This window comes from Symphalangus syndactylus, chromosome 3, assembly GCF_028878055.3.
Source record: "Symphalangus syndactylus isolate Jambi chromosome 3, NHGRI_mSymSyn1-v2.1_pri, whole genome shotgun sequence".
NCBI classification, from domain to species: Eukaryota; Metazoa; Chordata; class Mammalia; order Primates; family Hylobatidae; genus Symphalangus; species Symphalangus syndactylus.
In genome coordinates, this window is record NC_072425.2 from 77645390 (window position 1) to 77659526 (window position 14137).

Consider the following 14137-nt stretch of genomic DNA (forward strand, 5'->3'; position numbering starts at 1 on the left):
AGATTCTAAAAAAGAGAGTTTCAAAACTGCTCAATCAAAAGAAAGGTTCTACTATGTGACATGAATGAACAGAATAGAAAGAAGTTTCACAAAATGCTTCTGGGTAGTTTTTACTTGAAGATATTTCGTTTTTCACCGTAGGCCTCAATGCCCTCGAAATGTCCACTTGCAGATTCTACAAAAAGAGTGTTTCAAAACTGCTCAATCTAAAGAAAGGTTCAACTATGTGAGATGAATGCACTGAATAAAAAGAAGTTTCACAGAATGCTTCTGTGTGGTTTTTATGGGAAGATATTTCGTTTTTCACCATAGGCCTCAATATTCACCAAATATCCACTTTCAAATTGTACAAAAAGAGATTTTCAAAACTGCACAATCAAAGAAAGGTTAAACTCTGTTAGATGATTGCACAGATTAGAAAGAAGTTTCACAGAGTTCTTCTGTGTAGTTTTTATGGGATGATATTTTGTTTTTCACTGTAGGCCTCAATGTTCTCCAAATGTCGACTTGCAGATTCTACAAAAAGAGTGTATCAAAACTGCTCAATCAAAAGAAAGTTTCAACTCTGTGAGATGAATGCACAGAATAGGATGAAGTTTCACAGAAGTATTCTGTGTACTTTTTAATTGAATATGTTTCGTTTTTCACCATAGGCCTCCAAGCTCTCAAAATGTCCACTTGCAGATTCTACAAAAAGAGTTTTTCAAAACTGCTCAATCAAAGGAAAAGTTCTACTGTGTGATGAATCCACAGAATGGAAAGAAGTTTACCGAATGCTTCTGTGTATTTTTTATGGGAAGATATTTCGTTTTTCACTGTAGGCCTCAATTTTCTCCAAATGTCCACTTGAAGATTCTACAAAAAGTGTGTTTCAAAACAGCTCAATCAAAGAAAGTTTCAACTCTTTTAGATGAATGCACAAAACAGAGAAAAGTTTTGCAGAATGCTTCAGTATAGTCTTTGTGGGAAGATATTTCGTTTTTCACCATAGGCCTCAAAGTTCTCCAAATATCCACCTGCAGATTCTGCAATAACAATGTCCCAAACTGCACAATCAAAAGAATCTTTAAACTCTGTTAGATGAATGTACAGATTAGAAAGAAGTTTCACAGAATGCTTCTGTGTAGTTTTTATGGGAAGATATAACGTTTTTCACCGTTGGCCTCAATGTTCACCAAATGTCCACTTGCAGATTCTACAAAAAGAGTGTTTCAAAACATCTCAATCAAAAGAAAGGTTCGACTCTGTTAGACAAATGCACAGATGAGAACGAAGTTTCACAGAATGTTTCTGTGCAGTTTTTATGTAAAGATATTTTGTTTTTCAAAATAGGCCTCAAAGTTCTCCAAATGTCCACTTGCAGATTCTACAAAAAGAGTGTTTCAAAAGACCTGAATCAAAAGAAAGGTTCAACTCTATTAGATGAATGCACAGATCTGAAAGAAGTTTCACAGAATGCTTCTTTGTAGTTTTTATAGAAAGATATTTCATTTTCCACCGTAGGCCTCAATGTTCTCCAAATGTCCATTTGCAGATTCTTCAAAAAGAGTGTTTCAAAAACGCTCAATCAAGAAAAAGTTCAATTCTGTGAGGTGAATGCTCAGATCAGGAAGAAGTTTCACAGAATGCTTCTGTGTAGTTTCTATTGGAAAATATTTCCTTTTCACAATAGGCCTCAATGTTCACAAAATGTCCATGTGCAGATTCTACAATAAGAGTGTTTCAACAGTGCGCAATCAAAAGAAATTTTAAATTCTGTTAGAAGAATGCACAGATTAGAAGGAAGTATCACAGAATGCTTCTGTGTAGTTTCTATGGGAAGATATTTCGTTTTTCTCCATAGGCCTCAATGTTCGCCAAATGTCCACTTGCAGATTCTACAAAAAGAGTGGTTCAAAACTGCTCAGTCAAAAGAAAGGTTCTACTCTCTGAGATGAATGAACAGAATAGAAAGAAGTTTCACAGAATGCTTCTGTGTAGTTTTTATGGGAAGATATTTCTTTTTCCACCATATGCCTCAATGTTCTCCAAATGTCCACTTGCAGATTCTACAAAAAGAGTGTTTCAAAACACCTCAATCAAAAGAAAGTTTCAACTCTGTTAGATGAATGCACAGAACAGAGAAAAGATTCACAGAATCCTTCTTTGTAGTTTTTAGGGGAAGATATTTCGTTTTTCACCGTAGGCCTCTATATTCGCCAAATGTCCACTTGCAGATTTTACAAATAGTGTGTTTCAAAAAAGCTCAATCAAAAGAAAGGTTCAAATTTGTTACATGAATGCAAAGTTCCAAAAGAAGTTTCACAGAATGCTTCTGTGTTGTTTTCATGGGAAGATATTTTGTTTTTCACCGTAGGACTCAATGTTCTCCAAATGTCCACTTGCAGATTCCACAAAAAGAGTGTTTCAAAACAGCTCAATCAAAAGAAAGTTTCAACTCTGTTAGATGAATGCACAGATCAGAATGAAGTTTCACAGAATGTTTCTGTCTAGTTTTTATATGAAGATATTTCCTTTCTCACTGTAGGCCTCAAAGCGCTCCAAATGTCTACTTGCAGATTCTACAAAAAGAGTGTTTCAAAAGTGCTCCATCAAAAGATAGGTTCATCTGTGTGAGATGAATGCACAGAAAAGAGAAATGATTCAAAGAATGCTTCTGTGTAATTTTTATGGGAAGATATTTCGTTTTTCACCTTAGGCCTCAATGTTCTCCAAATGTCAACTTGCAGATTCTACAAAAAGAGTTTTTCAAAACCCCTCAATCAAACGAAAGGTTCAAATCTGTTAGATGAATGCACAGTTCATAAAGAAGTTTCACAGATTATTTCTGTGTAGTTTTTATTGGAAGACATTCCTTTTTCCATGATAGGCCTCAAAGTGCTACAAATGTCTACTTGCAATTTATACAAAAATAGTGTTTCAAAACTGCTCAATCAAAAGAAATTTTCAAATCTGTGAGTTGAATGCAGAGAATGGAAAGAATTTTCACCGAAATATTCTGTTTAGTTTTTACCTGAAGATATTTCGTTTTTCACCATAGGCCACAAAGCTATCCAGGCGTCCAATTGCAGATTCTACAAAAAGATTTTTTCAAAACTACTCAATCAAAAGAAAGATTCTACTTTGTTAGATGAATGCACAGATCAGAAAGAAGTTTCACAGAATGCTTCTGTGTAGTTTTTATGGGAAGATATTTCATTTTTCACCGTAGACTCAACGTTCTCCAAATGTCCACTTGCAGATTCAACAAAAAGAGCGTTTGAAAACAACCCAATCAAAAGAAACGTTCAACCCTGTTAGATGAATGCACAGATCAGAAAGAAGTTTCACAGAATGCTTCTATTTAGTTTTTATTTGAAGATATTCATTTTTCCATGATAGGCCTCAAAGGTTTCCAAATGTCCACTTGCAGATTCTACAAAAAGAGTGTTTCAAAACTGCTCAATCAAAAGGAAGGTTCTACTCTGTGAGATTAATGAACAGAATAAAAAGAAGTTTCACAGAATGCATCTGTATAGTTATTATGGGAAGATAATTCGTTTTTCACCGTAGGCCTCAATGTTCTCCAAATGTCCACTTGCAGATTCTAAAAAAGAGTATTTCAAAAGTGCTCCATCAAAATAGTTTCATCTCTGTGAGATGATTGCACAGAATAGAGAAAAGTTTCACAGAATGCTTCGTGTAGTTTTTATGGGAAGATATTTCATTTTTCACTATAAGCCTCAATGTTCTCAAAATGTCCACTTGCAGATTCTACAAAAAGAGTGTTTCAAAACTGCTCAATCAGATGTAAGGTTCAACTCCGTTAGATGAATGCACAGATCAGAAAGAAGTTTCACAGAATGCTTCCATGTAGTTTTTATTTGAAGATATTCCTTTTTCCACGGTAGGGCTCAAAGCGCTCAAAATGTACACTTTCAGATTCTACAAAAAGAGTTTATCAAAACTGCTCAAAGAAAGATTCTACTCTGTGAGCTGAATGAACAGAATACAAGGAAGTTTCACAGAATACTTCCATGTAGTTTTTAGTGAAGATATTTTTTCACCGTAAGCCTCAATATTCTCCAAATGTCCACTTGTAGGTACTACAAAAACAGTGTTTCAAAACTACTCAATCAAAAGAAAAGTTCAACTCTGTTAGATGAATGCACAGATCAGAAAGAAGTTTCACAGAATGCTTCTGTGTAATTTTTATTTGAAGGTATTCCTTTTTCCATGATAGGCCTCAAAGCACTCAAAATGTCCACATGCAGATTCCACATAAAGAGTGTTTCAAAAGTGCTCCCTCAGAAGACAGGTTCATCTGTGTGAGGTGAAAGCACAGAACAGAGAAATGTTTCACAGAATGCTTCTTTGTAGTTTTTATGGGAAGATATTTCGTTTTTCACTGTAGGCCTCAACGTTCTCCAAATGTCCACTTGCAGGTTCTACAAAAAGAGTGTTTCAAAACTGCTCAAGCAAATGTAAGTTTCAACTCTGTTAGATGAATGCACAGATCAGAAGGAAGTTTCACAGAATGCTTCCATGTAGTTTTTAGGAGAAGATATTTGTTTTTCACCATATGCCTCAATGCTCTCCAAATGTCCAATTGCAGATTCTACAAAGAGCCTGTTTCAAAGCTGCACAATGTAAAGAAAGTTTTACTCTCTGAGATGAATGAAGATTTCATAAAGGAGTATCACAGATTACTTCTCTGTAGTTTTTATTTGAAGATACTCATTTTTCCACGATAGGCCTCAAAGCGCTCCAAAGGTCCACTGCAGTTAATACCAAAAGAGTGTGTCAAAACTGCTCAATAAAAAGAAAGCTTCAAATCTGTGAGATGAATGCAGAGAATAGAAAGAAATTTCAGAGAAGTATTCTGTGTAGTTTTTGCTTGAAGATATTTCGTTTTTCACCATAGGCCTCAAAAATCTCCAAATGTCCACTTGTAGATTCTACAAAAAGAGTGTTTCAAAACTGCTCAATCAAAAGAAATATTCTACTGTGTTAGATGAATGCGCAGATCTGAAAGGAGTTTCACAGAATGCTTATGCGTAATTTTAATGGGAAGATATTTCATTTTTCACCATGGGTCTCAAAGCTCTCAAAATGTCCAATTGCATATTCTACAAAAACAGTATTTCAAAACTGCTGAATCAAAAGAGAGGTTCTACTCTGTGAGATGAATTAACAGAATAGGAAGAAGTTTCACAGAATGCTTCTGTGTAGTTTTTATTTTAAGATACTTCCTTTTTCACTGTAGGCCTCAATGTTCTCAAATGTCCATTTGCAGATTCTACTAAAAGAGTGTTTCAAAACAGCTCAATCAAAAGAAAGTTTCAACTCTGTTAGATGAATGCATGCATCAGAATGAAATTTAACACAATGCTTTTGTGTAGTTTTTTAAAGCTATTTCATTTCTCACCATAGGCCTCAAAGCGCTCCAAATATCCACTTGCAGATTCTACAAAAAGAGTGTTTCAAAACTGCTCAATCAAAAGAAAGTTTCTACTATGTGTGATGAATGCACAGAAATAGACAGAAGTTTCACAGAATTCTTCTGTGTAGTTTTTATGGGAAGATATTTCGTTTTTCTCCATAGGGCTCAATGTTCTCCAAATGTCCACTTGCAGATTCTTCAAAAAGAGTGTTTCAAAACGGCGCAATCAAAAAAAGATTCTACTCTGTTAGATGAATGGTCTGATCAGAACGACATTTCACAGAATTCTTCTGTGTAGTTTTTATTTGTAGATATTTCATTTCTCACTGTAGACCTCAAATCGTTCCAAATGTCCACCTGCGGATTCTACAAAAAGAGTATTTCAAAAGTGCTCCATCAAAAGAGAGGTACATCTCTGTGAGATGAATGCACAGAACAGAGAAACGTTTCACAGAATGCTTCTGTGTAGTTTTTATGAAAAGATATTTCGTTTTTCACTATATACCACAATGTTCTCCAAAAGTCCACTAGCAGATTCTACAAAAAGATTGTTTCAAAACTGCTCAATCAAAAGTAAGGTTCAATTCTGTTAGATGAATGCACAAATCAGAAAGAAGTTTTACAGAACGCTTCCGTGTAGTTTTTAAGGGAAGATATTTCTTTTTTCACTGCAGGCCTCAATGCTCTGAAAATGTCCAAAGGCAGATTCTATAAACAGCCTGTCTCAAAGCTGCGCAAGCAAAAGAAAGGTTCCACTCTCTGAGATGAATGCACATTTCATAAAGAAGTTTCACAGATTATTTCTGTGTAGTTTTTATTTAAAGATATTCCTTTTTCCATGTTAGGCCTCAAAGCGTTCAAATGTCAACTTGCAGTTTATACAAAAAGAGCGATTCAAAACTGCTCATTAAAAAGAAAGGTCCAACTCTGTGAGATGAATGCAGAAAATAGAATTTTCACAGACTTATTCTGTGTAGTTTTTACTTGAAGATATTTCGTTCTCCACCATAGGGCTAAAAGCTCTCCATATGTTCACTTGCAGATTATACAAAAAGAGTGTTTCCAAACTGCTCAATCAAAACAATCATTGTACTCTGTGAGATGAATGCACAGATCAGAAAGAAGTTTCACAGAATGCTTCTGTGTAGTTTTTATCAGAAGATATTTCATTTTTCACCATAGGCCTCAATGTCCTCCAAATGTCCACTTGCATATTCTACAAAAAGAGTGTTTCAAAATAGCTCAATGAAAAGAAAGTTTCAACTCTGTCAGATGAATGCACAGATCAGAAAGAAGTTTCACAGAATGCTTCTGTGTAGTCTTTATTTGAAGATATTCCTTTTTCCACCATAGATCTCAAAGTGCTCCAAATGTCCACTTGCAGATTCTCCAAAAACTGTCTTTCAAAACTGCTCAATAAAAGAAAGCTTCTACTCTGAGAAATGAATTAACAGAATAGAAAGAACTTTCACATAATGATTCTGTGTAGTTTTTGTGGGAAGATATTTCATTTTTCACCATAGGCCTCAATTTTCTCCAAATGTCCACTTGCAGATTCTATAAAAAGTGTGTTTCAATACAGCTCAATCAAAGGAAAGTTTCAATTCTGTTAGATGAATGCACAGATCAGAATGAAGTTTCACAGACTGCTTCTGTGTATTTTTTATTTGAAGATATTTCGTTGCTCACCGTAGGCCTCAAAATGCTCCAAATGTCCAATTGCCGATTCTCCAAAAAGAGTGTTTCAAAGGTGCTCCATCAAAAGATAGGTTCATCTCCATGACATGAATGCACAGAACAGAGAAATGTTTCATAAAATGCATCTGTGTAGTTTTTATGCGAAGGTATTTCATTTTTCACTATAGGCCTCAATGTTCTCCAAATGTCCACTTGCTGATTGTACAAAAAGAGTGTTTCAAAATTGCTCAATCAAAAGTAAAATTCAACTCTGTTAGACGAATGCACAGATCAGAACGAAGCTTCACAGAATGCTTCTCTGCTGTTTTTATGGGAAGATAATTCGTTTTACACCGTAGGCCTCAATGTTCTCCAAATATCCACTTGCAGATTCTACTAAAAGTGTGTTTCAAAACAGCTCAATCAAAAGAAATGTTCAACTCTGTGAGATGAATGCACAGTTCACAAAGAGGTTTCACAGAATGCTTCTGTGTAGTTTTTGTTTGAAGGTATTCCTTTTTCCATGATAAGCCTCAAAGCTCTCAAATGTCCACTTGCAGATTCTACAAAAAGAGTTTTTCAAAACTGCTCAATCAAAAGAAAGTTTCTACTCTGTGAGATGAATGAGCAGAATAGAAACAAGTATCACAGAATTCTTCTGTGTAGTTTATATGGGAAGATATTTCGTTTTTCACCGTAGACCTCAATGTTCTCCAAATGTCCACTTGCAGATTTTACAAAAAGAGTGTTTCAAATTTGCTCAATCAATTCACCTGTGTTAGGTGAATGCAGAGATCAGAATGAAGTTTCACAGAATGCTTCTGTTTTGTTTTTATTTGAAGATATTCCGTTTCTCACCATATGTTTAAAAGCGCTCCAAATATCCACTTGCAGATTATTCAAAAAGAGTTTTTGAAAAGTGCTCCATCAAAGGATAGTTTCATCTTTGTGAGATAAATGCATATAACAGAAAAAAGTTTCACAGAATGCTTCTGTGTAGTTTTTATGGGAAGATATTTCGTTTTTCACTATAGGCCTCAATGTTCTCCAAATGTCCACTTGCAGATTATACAAAAAGTGTGTTTCAAAACTGCTCAATCAAAAGTAAGGTTCAACTCTGTTAGATGAATGCACAGATCAGAAAGAAGTTTCACAGAATGCTTCCGTGTAGTTTTTATGGGAAGATATTTCTTTTTTCACCATAGGCCTCAATGCTCTCAAGATGTCCAATTGCAGATACTACAAAAAGCCTGTTTCAAACCTGCACAGTCCAAAGAAAGTTTACACTCTCTGTGATGAATGCACAGTTCATAAAGATGTTTCACAAGTTATTTCTGTGTAATTTTTATTTGAAGATATTCCTTTTTCCACCACAGGCCTCAAAGCACTCCAAATGTCCAGTTGCAATTTGTACAAAAATAGTGTTTCAAAACTGCTCAATCAAAAGAAAGGTTCGACTCTCTGAGATGAATGCAGACAGCAGAAAGTATTTTCACAGAAGTATTCTGTGTAGTTTTTACTTGAAGATATTTCATTTTTCACCGCAGGCCTCAAACGCTGCAAATATCCACTTGCAGATTCTACAAAAAGAGTGTTTGAAAAGTGCTCCATCAAAAGATAGGTTCATCTTTGTGAGATAAATGCAAAGAACAGAAAAAAGTTTCATGGAATGCTTCTGTGTAGTCTTATGGGAAGATATTCCGTTTTTCAGTATAGGCCTCAATGTTCTCAAATGTCCACTTGCAGATTCTACAAAAAGAGTGTTTCAAAACTGCTCAATCAAAAGAAAGTTTCTACTCTGTGAGATGAATGAACAGAATAGAAAGAAGTTTCACAGAATGCTTCTGGGTAGTTTTTATTTGAAGATATTTCGTTTTTTACCATAGGCCTCAACATGCTCCAAATATCCACTTGCGGATTCTACAAAAAGTGTGTTTCAAAACACCTCACTCAAAATAAAGGTTCAACTCTGTTAGATGAATGCACAGAACAGAGAAAAGTTTAACAGAATGCTTCTGTGTAGTTTTTATTGGAAGATATTTCGTTTTTCACTATGGGCCTCAATGTTCTCCAAATGTCCACTTGCAGATTCTACAAACAGTGTGTTTCTAAACAGATCAATGAAAAGAAATGTTCAACTCTGTTGGATGAATGCACAGATCAGAAAGAAGTTTCACAAAATGCTTCTGAGTAGTTTTTATTTAAAGATATTTCTTTTTCCACGATAGGCCTCAAAGCGCTGCAAGTGTACACTTGCAGATTCTACAAAAAGAGTGTTTCAAAACTGCTCAAACAAAAGAAAAGTTCTACCCTGTGAGGTGAATTCACAGAAAAGTACGAACTTTCACACAATACTTCTGTTTACTTTCTATGGGAAGATATTTCGTTTTTCACCATAGGCCACAATATTCTCTAAATGTCCCCTTGCAGATTCTACAAAATGAGAGTTTCAAAACAGCTCAATCAAAAGAAAGGTTCAAGTCCATTAGATGAATGAACAGATCGAAAGCAAATTTCACAGAATCATTCTGTGTAGTTTTTATTTGAAGATATTCCTTTTTCCATGATAGGCCTCAAAGAGCTGCAAATGTCCAATTGAAGATTCTACAAAAAGAGTGTGTCAAAACTGCTCAATCAAAAGAAAGGTTCATCTCTGTGAGATGAATGCACAGAACAGAGAAAATTTCACAACCTGTTTCTGTGTAGTTTTTATGGGAAAACATTTCTTTTTTATCTATAGGCCTCAATGTTTTCCAAATGTCCACTTGCAGATTCTACAAAAAGTGTATTTCAAAACAACGCAATCAAAAGGAAGCTTCAAATCTGTTAGATGAATGCACAGAACAGAGAAAAGTTCCACAGAATGCTTCTATGTAGTTTTTATGGGATGATATTTCGTTTTTAACTATATGCCTCAATGTTCTCGACATATCCATTTGCAGATTCTACAAAAAGTGTGTTTCAAAGCAGATCAATCAAAAGAAGGGTTCACCTCTGTTGGATGAATGCACAGATCAGAAAGAAGCTTCACAGAATGCTTCTGTGTAGTTTTTATTTGAAGATATTCCTTTTTCCACAATAGGCCTCCAAGCGCTCCAAATGTCCCCTTGCAGATTCTACAAAAAGAGTGTTTCAAAGCTGTGAATCAGAAGAAAGCTTTTACTCTGTGAGAAAAATGCACAAAATAGAACGAAGTTTCACAGAAGTATTCTGTGTAGTTTTCACTCAGAGATACTTCGTCTTTCACCAATGGCCTCAAAGCTCTCCAAATGTCCACTTGCAGATTCTGCAAAGAGTGTTTCAGAAAAGACCAATCAAAAGAAAGGTTCAACTCTGTTAGATGAATACACTGATCAGAAAGAAATTTCACAGAATACTTCTGTGTAGTTTTTATTTAAAGATATACCTTTTTCCACGGTAGGCCTTAAAGTGCTCCGAATGTCCACTTGCAGATTCTACAAAAAGAGTGTTTCAAAACTGCTCAATCAAAAGAAATGTTCTACTCTGTGAGATGAATGCACAGAATAGAAAAAAGTTTCACAGAATGCTTCTGTGTAGTTTTTAAGTGAAGATATTTGATTTTTCACCATAGGCCTCTGTGTTCTGCAAATGTCCACTTGTAGATTCTACAGAGTGTTTCAAAACAGATCAATAAAAGGAAATGTTCCACTCTGTTAGATGAATGCACAGATCAGAAAGAAGTTTCACAGAATCCTTCTGTGTAGTTCTCATGGGAAAATATTTCATTTTTCACCATAGGCCCCAATGCACTCTAGATGTCCACTTCCATTTTCTACGAAAAGAGTGTTTCAAAACTGCTCAGTCAAAAGAATTGTTCAACTCTGTTAGATGAATGCACAGATCAGAAAGAAGCTTCACAGAATGCTTCTGTGTAGTTTTTATTTGAAGATATTTTCTTTTTCACCATAGGCCTCAAAGCGCTCCAAATGTCCAATTGCAGATCCTACAAAAAGACTGTTTCAAAACTGCTCAGTTAAAAGAAAGGTTCAACTCTGTTAGAAGAATGCACAGATCAGGAAGAAGTTTCACAGAATCCTTCTGTGTAGATTTCATGGGAAGATATTTCGTTTTTTACCCTAGGCCTCAATGCTCTCCAAAAGTCCACTGCAGATTCTACAAAAAGAGTGTTTCAAAACTCCTCAGTCAAGAAAAATGTTAAACTCTGTTACATGAATGCACAGACCAGAAAGTAGTTTCACAGAATGCTTCCGTGTAGTTTTTAGTTGAAGATATTTTCTATTTCACAATCGGCCTCAAAACACTAGATATGTCCACCGGCAGATTCTACAAAAAGAGGGTTTTAAAACTGCCCAAGCAAAAGAAAGTTTCAACACTGTTAGATAAATGCACAGATCAGAAAGAGGTTTCACCGAATGCCTCTGTGTAGTTTTTTTTTGAAGATAATTCCTTTTTCACCACAGGCCTCAAAGCACTCCAAATGTCCACATGCAGACTCTGCAGAAAGAATGTTTGAAAACTGCTCATTCAAAAGATAGGTTCATCCCTGTAAGATGAATGCACAGAACAGAAAGAAGTTTCAAAGAATACTTCTGTGTAGTTTTCAAGGGAAGATATTTCGCTTTTCAACGTAGGCCCCAATGCTCTCCAAATGTCCACTTGCACATTCTACAAAAAGAGTGTTTCAAAACTGCTCAGTCAAAAGAAAAGTTCAATTCTGTTAGATGAATGCACAGATCAGAAAGAAGTTTCACAGAATGATTCTGTGTCGTTTTTATTTGAAGATATTTCCTTTTTCACCATAGGCCTCAAAGCGCCCAAAATGTCCACTTGCAGATTCTACTAAAAGAGTGCTTCAAAACTGCTCAACCCGAAGAAAGGTTCAACACTGTTAGATAAATGCACAGGTCAGAAAGTCGTTTCACTGAATGCTTCTGTGTAGTTTTTATTTGACAATATTTCGTTTCTCACCATAGGCCTCAAAGCGCTCGAAATGTCCCCCTGAAGATTCTAAAAAAAGTGTGTGTCTAAACTGCTCATTCAAAAGAAAGGTTCTTCTCTGTGAGATGAAGACAAAGAACAGAAAGAAGTTTAACAGAATGCTTCTGTTTCGTATTTATGGGAAGATATTTCACTTTTGACCATAAGACACATGCTCTCAAAACATCCTCTTGCAGATTCTACAAAACGAGTGTTTCAAAACTGCTTAGTCAAAAGCAAGTTTCAACTCGGTTAGATGAATGCACAGAACACAAAGAGGTGTCAGAGAAAAGCACAGTTTTTATTTGAAGATATTTCCTTTTTCACAATAGGCCTCAAAGCGCTCCAAATGTCCCCTTGCAGATTCTACAAAAACAGTGTTTCACAATAGCAGAGTTGGAACCAACCCAAATGTCCAACAACGATAGACTGGATTAAGAAAATGTGGCACATATACACCATGGAATACTATGCAGCCATAAAAAATGATGAGTTCGTGTCCTTTGTAGGGACATGGATGAAACTGGAAAACATCATTCTCAGTAAACTATCACAAGGACAAAAAACCAAACACCGCATGTTCTCACTCATAGGTGGGAATTGAACAATGAGAACTCATGGACACAGGAAGGGGAACATCACGCTCCGGGGACTGTTGTGGGGTGGGGGGAGGGGGGAGGGACAGCATTAGGAGATACACCTAATGCTAAATGACGAGTTAATGGGTGCAGGAAATCAACATGGCACATGGATACATATGTAACAAACCTGAATATTGTGCACATGTACCCAAAAACCCTAAAGTATAATAATAAAAAAATATATATATAAGTTAAAAAAAAAAAACAAAAACAAAAAAAACAGTGTTTCAAAACTGCTCACTTAAAAGAAAGGTTAAACTCTCTTAGATGAATGCACAGATCAGAAAGCAGTTTCACAGAATCCTTCTGTGTAGCTTTCATGTGAAGATATTTTGTTTTTCACCATAAGCCTCAGTGCTCTCCAATTGTCCTCTTGCAGATTCTACAAAAAGAGGGTTTCAATACTGCTCAGTCACAATAAAGGTTCAACTCTGTTAGATGAATGTACAGATCAGAAAGAAGTTTCACAGAATGCTTCTGTGTAGTTTTTATTTGAGGATATTTCCTTTTTCACCATAAGCTGCAAAGTGCTCCAAATGTCCACTTGCAGATTCTACAAAAAGAGTGTTTCAAAACTCCTCAATCAAAAGTAATGATCAACTCTGTTAGATGAATGCACAGATCAGAAGGAAGACACACAGAATGCTTCTGTGTAGGTTTTATGGGAAGATATTTCGTTTTTCACTGTAGGCCTCAAGGGGTGGATTGGGGTTGAATGGAGTGGAATGGAACGGATTGCAAAGAATGGAATGGAATGGAAAGGAATGGAATGGAATAGGGTGGAATGGAATGCAGTGTAGTGGAATGGAACAGAAGGAAATGGAGTGTAGTGCAATGGAGTGGAGGGGAATGCCGTGGAAGGGATTGGAGTGCAGTGTAGTAAAGTGGGGTGGAGTGGCATGGAGTGGAATAGAGTTGAGGTTGATTGAATGTAAAGGAACGGAATGCAATGGAAAGGAAGGGAATGGATTGCAGTGTAACAGAAAGGAATGGAATGGAATGGAATGCAATGCAATGGAATGGAATGGATTGCAGTGAAATGCAGTGTGGTGGAATGGAGCAGAAAGGAATGGAATGGAGTGGAGTGGAGTTGAATGGAGTGGAAAGCAATGGAATGGAGTGTAGTGGGTTGCGTAGAGTGGTATGGAGTGGAAAAAAGTGGAGTGGAAGGGAATGGAAAGGAATGGTATGGAATGGAATGCAATCGAATGGAATGGAAGGCAATGTAAAGGAATGGAATGAAATGGAATTGAGAGGAATGAAATGGATTGCAATGGAATGAAATGCAATCAAATGCAATGGATTGGTATGGAATGGAATGGAATGGAATCGAAAGGAATGGAAAGCAGTGGATAGGAGTGTAGTGGAGTGGAGTGGAATGGAAAGGAATGGAATGCAATGGAAACGAATGGAATGCAATGGAATAGAATGGAATGCT